The 15139-nt window shown below is 32.6% G+C and overlaps 1 pseudogene; it reads right to left on the minus strand.

Annotated features, from left to right (window-relative positions):
- Positions 1-10187: 10187 nt before the first annotated feature.
- Positions 10188-12701, minus strand: LOC124930420 (annotated as a pseudogene).
- Between the last annotated feature and the right edge of the window lie 2438 nt (positions 12702-15139).

The raw sequence follows: 15139 nt of genomic DNA on the forward strand, positions 1-15139 counted from the left end.
CTTACAAAGGACACGAGGCTCTCAACTTTATTATGAAGATTGTTATAGAAGTATTACAATGATTCTCTCATAATGAAATTACACACACAACACACAAGGAATCGATGCTTTTAAGGGAAAGACTTGGCTTTTAAAGTGTCCGACTACACTTTTAAATAAGCTCCAATTAGGTCAATATATTGTCCAAAACTCTCAAAGAGCTTCCAAAATATTCTTACCATATTTCCTAATTTTAATTTCGTAACAAAATATCTAATTTTGTTTGTGATAATCTTATTTCCTATCAACAAGATTATACACCAAAAGATATAGTTTCCTTTTGTTGAATATACTCTTTCCTTGTACCAATATTGTATATTATTATTATACCATATTTATAATATTGTAAATTCATTCTCAACACTGTGTACCTATTATGACCCACAAAATCACTAGATACCACTTCATCTTCATTATAACCCAAATTTTTTTCAATTGTCCCTCATATGCTTCCCTACAAGAAACCACCTCTCTAGTCCTTGCTCGATGGTCCATCAACATTTTTTGTGTGGCTAATTAAAAATGAAATAAAACACCCAAATAAAATGTGAAAAGTAAAAATAATTGAAAAAAAAAAATTTTTAACTAGCGATTGCAATCATCACATGTTATGGAATGAACAATGGTCATGAGACCTTCGACATTACCTAATTTGTCGTGTATACCTTACATTTAGTTTTAGAATTGTCTTTGATTACTTCCTGAATATGAGAAGAGAAAGTGATCAAAGTCATTCTATGTTGAGAGAAATTCTTGAACCTCATCTAAAATTTAGGTTCTACACACTAACAATAATAAGTAACAAGAAAAAATTTGATTCAATTATATTGAGTCATGCGAGAGGAAAAACAAAATAAAAATTAAACCATCCATACAAATCCACAATTTTTTTCTGAGCTAGGTTCCAATCTATTTTAAGCCTAAACAAACTGGCCTAACTCAGATTGGCGAAAGACACTTTTTCTATTATCCATTTTTATGGTTTTTAAAAGTTGATCCTTCATTTGGTTTGGTTTTATAAATAGTCCCCGAAACTAAAAGAAAATTGGTTCAAAAGAAGGATAGGTACCTGACCTTAGAATAGAGGCTTTCTAAAGGCTCGTAATGAATATTGATACCTCCCTCCCAGACCAAAACCTAAAATCAGCTTCTGAGTGAGCTCTACTTGTCCATAAAAAATAAGCTGATCACTCCCCCGTTCCAGAAAGCTTTGTATAGCTAGTTCTGTTTTATGGCAAGGAGAAATGTAGGTTAGTGAAGAAAAACTAGGTCAGGATCTATCATCAGCGACATTTCCCTTACAAAATGTCGCTTTCCTTACCGTCCTTATGCCTGGCATCTTAAAAAAAATCTTCCCAAGATATAGTACCTTGGACTGCTTGGAATGCGAGGGATGAAAAGATTGGTTGCAGACAAGACATTTGCATTCTTAAGGCTATTTTTTTGTTAAGCTCTTTTGGCTGAAGTATACCTCATATTTTCGTCCATTTCTGTTTTCAAGAGAAAGAATTTCATTTTCCTGTTTAGCTCTTCCTTTATGTTCGAAGTCCTCTAAAATAAACCTCTCAAATAAACCAAGAGAGAAATTGCATAAACTGGAAGTTCTTCGTATGTCAATCTCAAGTCCATTTCATCAAGTTGTTTTAAGCATTTAAAATTTTGATTGAAGATATGTAGAATAAATATAATAAAAATTCTATAACTATTTCAAATAATACATTCTTATTTAGGGGTGAGCATAATATGGGTTTACCCAAACCCAACCCTAACCCAAACCCAAAATATTAATTTGGGTTGCTTAATATGGGTTGGATTGAGTATGGGTTGGGTTGAGTATGGGTTGAGTTTAATTTGGGTTGGGTTAGGGTTACCCAAATTACCCAAATTATATAAATTTAGTTTAATTCTCTATTATTAATCCAATATAAACTAATCATCTTCCAACTTTAAGTCGAACACGTTTTTGAAATGTTTAACATATTTTTCATACGTTTAACACATTTTGCACACATTTAACACGTTTTTAATATTTTTAACACGTTTCACTTATAACATGTTTTTCACATGTTTAACATATTTTTCACACGTTTAACACGTTTAACACGTTTTTCATACGTTTTTCACACGTTTTCACATTTTTGACACGTTTTCCACGTTTTTGACACGTTTAACACGTTTTCACGTTTTTGACATGTTTTCACGTTTTGACATGTTTAACACATTTTCACACTAATAACACGTTTTTCACGTTTTTGTCACGTTGAACACGTTTTTGACATGTTTAATACGTTTAACACGTTTTTGACAAGTTTAACACGTTTTTTACGTTTTTGCACGTTTAACACGTTTTTAACATATTTAACACGTTAACACATTTTTGATAAGTTTAACACGATTATCACGTTTTTGGCACGTTTAACACGTTTTAAACATATTTAACACGTTTTTGATAAGTTTAACACGATTTTCACGTTTTTGGCACGTTTACCACGTTTTTGACATTGTAACACGTTTTTTTTATATATTTAATACGTTTTTCACACGTTTAACACGTTTTTAATATTTTTATCACATTTTCACACTTAAAACATGTTTTTCACACGTTTAACACGTTTTTATGTTTTTGGCACGTTTAACACAATTTTGACATGTTTAACACGTTTTCATACTAATAACACGTTTTTGATATGTTTAATACGTTTAACGCATTTTTGACAAATAAAACACGTTTTTTTACGTTTTTAGCACGTTTAACACGTTTTTAACATAACTAACACGTTAACACTGTTTTCACGTTTTTGGCACGTTTAACACGTTTTTAACATTTTAACACGTTTTTGATATGTTTAACACGTTTTCACACGTTTAACACGTGTTTCACACATTTAATATGTTTTTCACGTTTTTGGCATGTTAAACACGTTTTTGACATATTTGACACGTTTTTCACACATTAACACGTTTTTCACATTTTGGTACGTTTAATACGTTTTTGACATGTTTAACATGTTTTTCACATTCTTAACACGTTTAAATGTTTGTAACATGTTTATTACGTTTGTAACATGTTTAACATATTTTTCACGTTTTTGGCACGTTTAACACGTTTTTGACATTTTAACACGTTTTACACATTTAACATATTTTTGACATGTTTAGCATATTATTTTGCACGTTAACACGTTTTGATAAATTTTAACACGTTTAACACGTTTTTGCATTTTTGACACGTTTAATATGTTTTTCACATGTTTGATATTAAACGTGTGAAAAACGTATTAAACGTGTCAAAAATGTGAAAAACATATTAAACGTGTCAAAAACGTGTTAAACGTATCAAAATGTGCCAAAAATGAGGAAAACGTGTTAAACGTGCCAAAAAAGGGGAATATGTGTCAAAACGTGTTAAACGTGCCAAAAACGTGAAAAACGTGTGAAAACATGTTAAACATGTTACAAACATGTTAAACATGTTACAAACGTGTTAAATGTGTTAATAATGTGAAAACGTGAAAAACATGTTAAACATGTCAAAACGTGTTAAACGTGCCAAAAACGTGAAAAATGTGTAAAAATGTGTTAAATATGTCATAATCGTGAAAAATGTGTCAAACATGTTAAAAACGTGTTAAACATGTCAAAACATGAAAATAGTGTCCAACGTGTCAAATGTGTTAAACGTGTTGAATGTGTGAAAAACGTATTAAACGTGTCAAAAATGTATTAAACGTGTCGAAAACGTGTAAAAAAACGTGTTAAACGTCTCAAAACGTGGAAAATGTGTTAAACGTGTCAACAATATGAAAAACGTATTAAATGTGTCGAAAACGTGTCAAAACGTGTCAAAAACGTGTCAAAAACGTGTTAAACGTGTTAAACATGCCAAAAACATGAGAAACGTGAAAAACGTGTCAAAAACGTGTTAAACGTCTCAAAACGTGGAAAACGTGTTAAACGTGTCAAAACGTGTTAAACGTGCCAAAAATGTGAAAAACGTGTGAAACGTGTCAATAATGTGAAAAATATATTAAACGTGTTGAAAACGTGTTAAACGTGTTAAAACGTGTCAAAAACGTGGAAAACGTGTTAAACGTGTCAAAACGTGCCAAAAACGTGTGAAACGTGTCAAAAATGTGAAAAATATGTTAAACGTGTCAAAACGTGTTAAAACGTGTTAAACGTGCCAAAACGTGTTAAACGTGCCAAAATGTGTCAAAATGTGTTAAATGTGAAAAAACGTGTCAAAACGTGTCAAACGTGTCAAAAACGTGATAAACGTGTCAAAACATGTTAAAAACGTGTTAAACATGCCAAAAACATGAAAAACGTGTTCAACGTGTCAAAAATGTGTTAAACGTGCCAAAAACGTGTCAAAAACGTGTTAAAATTGTCAAAAACATGAAAAACATGTTAAACGAATAAAAATGTGTTAAATGAGTCAAATACATGTTAAATAAAAAAATAAAAATAAAATAATTTGGGTTACCCAACCCATACTCAACCTAACCCATACCCAACCCATATTAGTAAATAATATGGGTTGAATTATGGGTTAGGTAAATTTAATTTGGGTTGAATATGGGTTGGGTAATACGGGTTGGGTTTACCCGTTTGCTCACCCCTATTCTTATTTTCTATTTATAGGTTACTAACTACTGTACTATTCACTATTCTAATAATACCTGAAGTTTGAGCGTAGTTAAAGCGAATCTTCTATATCACATTACATCCCAGAAATCCTTTTTGCTAATAGTTACAATAGGATTATATACGCAGAACAACCTGCAAACAAAGATCTTCTAATCAAGATCACTATCAAACAAAATACATTTAGTAATAACAAATAATATTTTTTGTATTTTGTAACAAATGCAGTGCATTAATATGCTAGTTAGATATTGTGAATAGAGAGAACTTCTCATCAGTTGTGAAAATACGTGAAGATTCAATCATAGGGTCAGTGCCATAATATCTCCAAATAATCTCTGCAGGGTCCTGCACATTTTTACCATAGGTGGAATCAAATCATTTTTTCGATAAAATCAAACAATTTACCAAACCAGAAGAGTTTTCATGGAAGTACTTGATGACACATTATATAACTACATTATATAACTAGAATTCTTGAAAAATAGGACAGAGATATGACAATAATGATATATTCTAATTAAGAGAAGTTTTTATTTTTTTTTTATTTTTTTTAAAAACGACTTAGCGTCATTTCATAAAAAAAATCCCCCAAACGAAAAAAACCCACGAGTCTAGACAGACCAAGAATGATTTTCAAGTCGTATCATTCTGAATAAAATCAAAAATGTAAATGAACTATCTGATTACAATGTTTTCGTTTCTAATGATTTCAGTAAACAGTAAATTCCAATTCTTGCTGATATTCCAATTCTACTTCGTACTTGAAATTTTTCTACACGTTCCTGCAAGTGCGCCACAATCCGAGATTATGTCTCTACATAATTCTTCAACACTTTTGCGGGTTCTACCATAAACTCTCGCATTACATTCCTGTCAAATGTTGTAAACTACTGTTTCAAAGTCGCACTTGAATACGTTTGTTGCGAATCTGTTTCCTTTGGCTTTGAGTAGTGCTGCTTTTTTGATTTCTTTCCATCCCTTCGGGAAACTGATAAGCTCCAGGCTTTTAGAAAATCTGTCTCAAATTTCCAATGCTATATTGCAGCTTCCAAATAGGTGATCAATGGTTTATTCACTTTCGTTGCATAGAAGACAACTCACATATGGGATGCTCATATACTTGATGATACGGTCACGGTTTCTGAGTCTTTCCTAGAAGGCAAGTCATAGGATGAACTGGTGTCGAGAAATGATCTTGGTTGACCATACGAGAGGAGCTCATTCTACTTTCTGCGCTTTTTCACAAATTACCTTCCATATTCTCTTAAAGACCAGCTTCCCATTGTCTTCTACATTCCATTCATGAACGTCGGATCTGTCTCGGAGTTGTATGTTACTGATGTGATCTAGTATCCTCTGTCCTTCTAGATTTCTTCTCAAAAGCGAGTCCTAGTCCCCGTCTTTTACGTTTCTGATTTTCGCCACTGTGTTGTCCCTTCTCATACGTGTATTTTTGAACTCTTCTTTGTGAATGATTGACTGGTTTTCGAACCAGGGATCGTGCCAGAACAGAGTGTTTTTCCCGCCCCCTAGCCGAATGTCGTAAAGGTCTGCAATATCACTTCTCAGTTTAAAATTTTTATTTAGTGATCAGCTCATACCTTCATTGATTTTACAAGTCCAGATACTAGTTTCCTATTTCATAAATCGTGTGTGTAATCATTTGATCCATAATGATTCCTGGTTGCATTCCAATGTCCACAGATGCTTGAAGGTTAGAGCTTTGTTCCATTTGACGTAGTTCTTCAGGCCAATGCATCCTTCCTCTTTCGGCTTACAGAGAGAAGTCCATTTGATTTTCTTTCCTCTTCTCCTGTTACTTCCCCAGATGAAGTTCATCTTTAGAGTGTCTAGCTCATTAATTACCTTTTTCATAATGACCATCTACTGCGCCCAGTATCCAATTATGGCCATGACTACGGTTTTGATAAGCTCGATCCTCCCTGCATAAAAAGTTTCTTCGCCGCCCAATTAGATATCGTGTTTTTTACATTTTCAATCAGCAGCTTGGAGTATGAGATCTCGATCTATTTCGCGGTTAACGAAATCCCCAAGTACCTTAAGGGAAGTCTTCCTATGCCCATGATGTTAAATATGTTCAGCTTTATTTCGTCCTTCACTCCTCCATAAAATGCCACATTTTTGCTTTCATTAATAGTAAGACCTGTAAACTCAAGAAAAAAACGTTAGTGCATCCCTAACTAATTAAGAGAAGTTTACCCCCAACTTGCTAATTAAGAGAGAAGTTTACCCCCAACTTGAGTTAGATTCATAATTATAACAAACAAACACATCAATATATTAATAAGTGAGTAGGACTATATATATTTTCTCACTTGCATTTGCTTTCTTAAATAGTTTGTTCTTGTCCACCAAATCTTCTTGTTGTATTCATTTCAAAAAAACCCCAGCACGTTATCAATCTTTCAAAACAGTAAATCTTGGATTATGTATTGAACCTCTAATTCCCACAGATAACTCTTTAGGTGTGATTAAATAAATATTATTATATTATTTGAATAATTATATGATTAACTTGAATATTAAACTAAAATAATGTTGTATGTTGCGTGTTTACATCACTGTACATTAATTTTAATAATATATAATTAGTTTCTGATTTATTATCATTGAATCATTTAAAATTAAAATATTCAAATAAATAATAAGAATATAGTAACAAAACTAATGTTAACAATATATTATTTAAACAAAAATCATATCAAACTAATTATATTTCTTAAAAAATTATGTAAAGTGTTGTATAAATAAAAGACATTAAATATATAACCTAAATAGATTTAAAATAACCAAAATAATTTATTTAAATTAAATAACAAAAATAATTAAATATAAAATATGTCACTATATATTATTAAGGTTTATATAAAATAAGTATATTGACCTATACTCTCTTTAAAAAAATAATAAAATTTGTTTAAGATTCTTGACCATTTAAATCCATGATTAATTAGTATCCTATTTATTTAAGATTTAAAAAATATATATTAAATTTTAATATTTAAAAATACAAATTATGAAAAAGTCGTTGTCGGAGGAACCGTCGCTTATACTGAACATTTTATCGACGAATAAATAGTTTATTGTACCAACACTAATTTAAACGTCGTTCATATATTTGTTACAGTGTTTTCTTGCATGCATCGTCTGAATAATAGTCGTAAATGATTTCCGACAAGCTTTTTCTTTTAAAACAACTTATTGCTTTTTTATTAATAAAACCCCAAAAAATGAGAAACACGAACATAAATTCTTGAATCAAAATACATAAATGCTAGTTTGATTTTAAAAGGAAAGACATGAGTAATCAAAAAAATTAATACAAACAATCACACAAACTACAAACAACACAAGTCAACTAACTCGCCTTATACAAATATAATTGGTGACTTTTTTTAATATAATATTCAATTCTCGACAAAGCATCCAATTCTCCAGAGTGATAGGAATACGTATCCCGTGTGGATTAGAGCTTGGTTTTCCAAAATGATATCATTCCATACTTGCTCCTCGTTTTTTTGAACTCTAAAAAACGCCCTTACATTCCTTTTGGCCCAAACGTGATAAAAAATCTAAGCAAAGCAGCATTTGAAAACATTAGATAAGAATCGATTATCCCTTGCTTTAACGATAGCAATCTCTTCGATCTCAAGTCATTCCGAAGGAAAACTAGTGAACCCCATGTATTTCAAGAACCTCTTCCATAACACATTAGACAAGTTTTTAATAAACATTAAATTGTCTTTATTTTAGAATTAAAGAAGAACTATAATGACACCATATGTTCCCGCTTAAACTCAAAGAACTTCTTCTTACTATATCTATAAAATCTTATAACTGAGATATACATATAGTTCTTATAATTTTATGATCTTAAATATATTAGATAAGACAACTAGTTATTTTAAGTTGATGATTGTAATTATTTAAACATGATAAATTAACTTTCATTAGTAGTTTAGATATATGTGAATTTAGATTAAAATGCTAATAAGGCCTTCCTAAAGGCTCAACTCAATGAAAACTTGGAGTATTCATGGGATAATTAATGTTGACATTAATAGCATTAATTGTTTGTACTTCGGAGGCATTCTACATTTGTTATTCCATATTAACTCAAAAATAATCTAATTAAGGTGAGAAACAAATTCAACAAAAATGTATACATATCAAACCATGACATCATATTTGCTACCTTTGTTATTCACTACTTTGAGTGAAAAGTGTCCCAAGATAAAAATATCACTTATAAGAATTTTGAGAACAAAAAGGATTGTCAATGAATCTTATAAATGTTGGATGGAAAAGAAAAATATGAAGATATACTTTTTTTTTAAAAAAGATCATAAATGCTTGAATCCACAATTTAATAATAAATAGTTAAAAGAGAGAAGGAGAAATATTAAATTTTAAATAAGGTTTAATTTGGAGTATTGTGTTTCTCTTTTTTTCCTTAATTTCTAAAATTTCCTTAAAGAACTAAGAGAACCATCTTCTAGATTCTTCAAATTCTTCTTGTTTCTCTATTCTACCATCAATTATTCCTTCTTTCTAACCACATTTCTAACCACATTGAGGACGGTTAAAATTTATTTCACCATTAATTCTTTATCAACAATAACAAAAATAGACTATAATAGAAAATATTCGAATAAGAGTTAATGGAGTTAATTGATGGAGGGATGGGTAAGTTACAGTTTGGTCAAATCATGTAATTAACGTGGAAACGAAAAACAGATCAAGTTATATATTTTCAGTCATTGTTTAATCTCTTAAACTTTCTTCTATGATTTTTCTTTGGTATTTCTAGGCTCTTGTTTTCTCTCTTAAATGGTGTATGAGACTTAATAAAAAATGAACATAGGACCTTTTATATACAAACCATGGAAGCAATTTAGAAACTTCTCTCCATCAATAAAGTTATTACTATGTGTTATTTCGATATTTGGACAAGTGGACATTTAGCCAAGTGAACATTTGGCTACTACTTAATCCACAAGTGGACATTTAGTCATGTGAACATTTGGCTACTACTCAAATATGACATGTGGACCACTTTATTAATTAGTTTAAACATCATCTAATTAATTTAGAAGATAAAACTAACTAGCTGTACATCTAATCATAAACATTGTTCATCTGTATCAATTTATTATATGGTATGTTTAATGATAGAACGGTGACTATTGAACAAAGTGATCCAGTTTCTTAACAATGTAAATATTGTGTGCCCTATTTACATGAATAAAGATGAAAACATTAATTTGTGATCAATTAATGTTTTGATCTCATCATACTTTAAATAACATAATAATATGATAAAGAGAAAAATAATAATAAATATTAAGATCATACTCACCAACATAAAAGTAACAAAAGTTTAAAATTGTGGCAGATAGTGCAATACAAATATTACTCAACCTGGTGAATTGCACAAGTTCATGTTATTAATTATTACATAAAAAGGTAAAATGCAGTGAAAGAAAATTAGACAGACAATTGAGAAGTTTGTTTGAACAATTTGCTTTTCAAAGATTTTCTTCTTATTTAAACATTTTATATTCTTATTTTCTTATTATGACCCTCAATTCTCACTCAATTCTTTATATCTACTCATATAAAGCTTGACTCAAAAGCTTAGGTGTTGGTATTGCCATAAGAGGTTTTTTCTTCTTTAGTACAAGAACAAACTTCTCTTCTAAGTCCAACTTCTCTCCTTCAGACAATTTCCACTCGAAAGAGTGGAGTAGTGAGGCCAACAGATATAAAAACATTCTTTCGGCTAATTCAATGCCCGCACATATTCTTCTACCGGAGCTAAATGGTATGTAGTTAAAGTCATTTCCATTATATCCAACTTAGAGTTCATGTTAGGATCTAGGTCGCGGCTGGAGGACCGGGGTTGGGCCGGTTAGCGCGTCTCAATAAAAGGGTGGTGATTAATCTGGTTAGAGATTAACACCGGGATTTCAATACTACACAAACTGTCACAAACCCTTGAACTAGGTTCAAGCGCGTAAGAGGTTGTTTCAGGTTGAAGCAGCACACTTGTATGATAGGCAGGACCGGTTTCGGATGATAAGGTTTGAAAATTGATGGTCGGTTTTTGAAACCTGGTGATTCGGTTTGGATAGAGTTAAGTAGATTAGAGCGGTGTAGGTAAGTTAGTACAGGTCGGTTAGAAAATGGAACCGTCAGAAAGTAGATGACAAGACAAATTTTATGGATGTTCGGAGATAAAACTCCTAATTCACTAAGGAATACAAATACAATCCGATCGAGACTTATTTCCTGCTCGATAACACCCGTACAATTTACACCGAAATTGTAAATACACACTTCAATTTTAGTACTTATGCTTTCTAGAGATAGAACACACTGTTTTCACTTGTAAATTAAATGCTCACTGTGTTCTTCGTATCTCACTTGTCTCAATGTATATCGTTTTTGTCCCGCATTTACTCTTCTTCAACTGCTCCTTTTATAGGTGAAATATGCCAACGGTCATATTTCACTTCCTTGAATTTGATTGGCTGAGCAGAGTTCATTGATACAGACCCGGCAGTCAATTGTTCAGACCTGACGGTCAATTTCACAGACTTGGCAGTCTATTCTTCCGGTGTGTAAGACAAACCTGTTAGGTTTGTCTTTTACTCAATGTGGTAACTGTTGGTTAGACAGTTGTCTGTACTTGGAAGATTGTCTTTCTGATTTATCCTGAAGTGGAAAGATCCTGTAGGACTGTCTTCTGCAGCCTGCAAACTTTCCTCAGACTTGTATGGATATGGAAGTGTTCAGTCTGTTCCTTTGGTATCATCTTCAACAGATACCCGAATTGTCTTCTTATGCTGGTCGGTCATTTGACTTAACCGAATGGCTTCCGGTGTGATTGGTTTAACCAAACAGCTTCCGGTTATTCCTTTGCCTTGTGGCTGATCGGCTGTCTGGTGTTTCCGGTTTTTAGCTTTGGCCGATCCTTTCTTTGTGCGGTCATGTTCCGAATGTCCTGGTTGGTTTAATAACTTGACCGGTTAGTCTTCTTAGCCGGTTCATTTGTTTGACCGGTCCGGTTCCTGTTCCTGCATGGAAGGTTTATTTATGTTAAGTTTTGTGAACCGGTTCAATTTTATCTAACAGTTCATAAACCTTTCAGGATCAAACTTGACTGGATTCTCCCAAAACGAAGGGTCTCGATGTATGGCACTTACATTAATGAAAACAATTGTTCCCTTGAAGATGGTGTACCACCGATGGTGCAAGATTCACTAGGGCAGTGTGGTACCAGAAGGGGCGCGGGAGGGTGTAACCGCAGTGTCTCTTTCATGACTGCATATAAATAAGGTAATTTGTGATTGTGTGATTCCTCAACTACATTGTTTGGCCCTACACAACCTCTAATTCTTGTGTGCTTCTTAATTATTTTGGGATCGTTCTCATACTCGGCCAACATGCATTCCATTGTGTTTGATGGTTGAACCGTCCTGCGATAATCATATCCTGTCAAGAGAAAACAAAACAATAAATGCTCTAACAAATTTTGTTAAAGAAATGTATCATGGTTCTTCATAATTACTATCAACTCCATCTTTTCTCAAAACAAAGTCCAACAAAATAATTTATTTCAATTTGATTGGTTGGACATATATATGTTAAAGTTGTATCATAGAAACACTATTAGATATTTACCAGTAAAAGCGATTTAAGATGAGTTGTGGTTAAAGGAATTTTAGTATCCCCTCCTCCCTTCCTCAAATTCAATAGGCCTTGCAGAAAATCTTTCTTCTCATATTATCATCCTCTGTCGTTCGTTCATTTATCATCAATTCCAAAACTGTATCAAATTTCTTCACCATTCTCTCATCTTTTTCTTTACCTTGCAAGTCAAAATAAGCTAGACATGGAATGAAATCTGATATATTGGTACTCCCATTAGCATCGTCAACTCTCCCACAAAGAGACGGAAACTCATTGCCTAGATTACTTTCAGTCATCTCATTTCCACATTCACCCCCATAATATGGTGCTTATTGAATTCAACACCGTCCATGAACTCTCTCCCCAACATCACCAGCGCCATCTCCTCCGGACCCAAAGTCTATTGATCATCTTTCGAACCTCCCTCTTCCGGATATCATAGAATGAATCCCACCTTCGATTTGTAAGCATCTCTTGGACGCATATTTTCCTTAGCATCCTCCATTCAGGTCCGTAAGGGCTCCACAAAATGTCAGAACCGCCATAGAACGCAACTTCTACCAGCAATAGGGACGTCTCGGTTGGCAAAGCTGATGTCTGATCTTTGAGAACTTCTTGTGCCAATGAGGAAGTGGAGATGACACCTGCAATCTGTTTTCCAAGTCGGAGGGAGAAGATTGGGCCATAGGTCTTGGCCAAGGAAGTGAAGTAAGAGTGAAGCTCGGAATTTAGGAAAGGGAGGTTTCCAAAAATGGGTAACCCCAACGGTCCTGGAGGCAGCGATGAACAAATCCAGCAAGATCACTTTGCTGAATTAATCAAGAAAGCAAATCGAAAGTAAATCGCAGAGAGAAGGCAGAGAAAACTTATCAACTTCATTATCAATCAATTGTGGAAGTTACAAAATGTTAATCGGGTAAAACCCCAAATTAGTTTTACTAACCTAACAAATAGCCCTTACACTTTATATATTACAATAAATCAACTTAAAACATTATATTAAAATATTAACATATACTTATTCATTTGTATTACAATTACAAATTTACAAATCTTCTTGATCATTTAGCTTGATACTCCCCCCTCAAGATGCACATCTTGTAAAAACAATCGCGATCGAAGAAAGCTGAATTGTGGATAGTCCAAAGCCTTTGTAAGAATATCAGCAATCTGCAATTTAGTGGATATGTGCTGCAATTTTATAAAACCAGATAAAAATTGATTTCGAACTACATGACAATCGATGTCTAAATGTTTTGTCCGCTCATGAAATACAGGATTTTCTGTAATATGAATGGCTGCCTGATTATCACAATGTAATGTAATGGGTAATTGAAGAATAATTCGGAAATCATTAATAAGATAGGAAAGCCACTTAATCTCGCAAACTGTCACAGCTAAGCTGCGATACTCGGCCTCGGCTGAAGAACGAGATACAGTGGGTTGTTTTTTGTTTTCCAAGAGATAACCGAATTTCCAAACATGATACAATAACCTGATAATGATTTTCTTGTTTCTAGACATGAACCCCAATCAGAATCAGAGAATGCCTCAATATGTAGTGAATTATCAAATGGAAAAAACAGTCCCAAAGAGATTGAACCCTTTAAATATTTAACCAAATGTAAAGCTGCTTCCCAATGACAATTCATTGGTTGATTAACAAATTGAGACAATTGTTGTACAGCAAATGTAATATCTGGTCTAGTATAATTAAGATATAACAATCTCCCAATAAGTCTCCTATTTAGAAGGATCTGCCATTATATTCTCATGATCATTGGAAAATTTAATGCCTTTGATCATGGGTATTTTAGTTGGTTTACAACCCATAAGACCAACATCACCAATAAGATCGAGAATGTATTTCCTTTGATTAACACAAAAACCATTATTGGTTTGTGCAATTTCAAGACCAAGAAAGAACTTGGCTTTCCCAAGGTCTTTTATGGTAAATTTAGAATCAATAAAATTCTTTACCAAAGAAATTTCAGTCAAATCATTTCCAGCAATAAGAAAATCATCAACATATATGAGCAAAACAGTGATACTAGATTTAGAATGTTTAATATAAAGACAATGATCATGTTCTGATTTAATAAATCATATTGTAGTCAGACTTAAAGAAATTTCAGCATGCCATTGTCTTGAAGCCTGTTTTAAACCATATAAACTTTTATTTAGTTTACAAACAGGTTTTTTTAGATCAGAATGTACACCCTCAGGAAGTTTCATATAAATTTCCTCATCAAGATTGCCATGAAAAAAGCATTATTGATGTCAATGTGATGTAAATGCCATCGTTTAGAGGCAGCAAGTGCAATTAAAAAACGAACTGTAACTGTTTTAGCAACAGGTGCAAAACATTGATGGAAATCAATTCCATCTTTTTGATTAAAACCTTTAGCCACTAAACGTGCCTTACATTTGTTTAAACTGCCATCAGAATTTAACTTTGTTTTGAAAATCCAGCGACAACCAATGGCCTTTTTTCCTTTTGGTAAAGTTGTAATTTCCCAAGTATGATTATGTTTTAGAGCTTCAAGCTCATGTGTCATGGCTTGAATCCAATCAGGATTTTGTGAAGCCTCTAAAAATGATTGTGGTGTGTAAGTATGATCAACATTAGAAAGAAAATTAATGTATTCACAGTCTAATAGAGAATTATAAAGGATAAGTGTTAGGGTGTGTATTAGGAATTTGTGGATTCAATCTCAACATGATTTATTTCAAA

The sequence above is a fragment of the Impatiens glandulifera genome, chromosome 3 (assembly GCF_907164915.1).
Source record: "Impatiens glandulifera chromosome 3, dImpGla2.1, whole genome shotgun sequence".
NCBI lineage: Eukaryota > Viridiplantae > Streptophyta > Magnoliopsida > Ericales > Balsaminaceae > Impatiens > Impatiens glandulifera.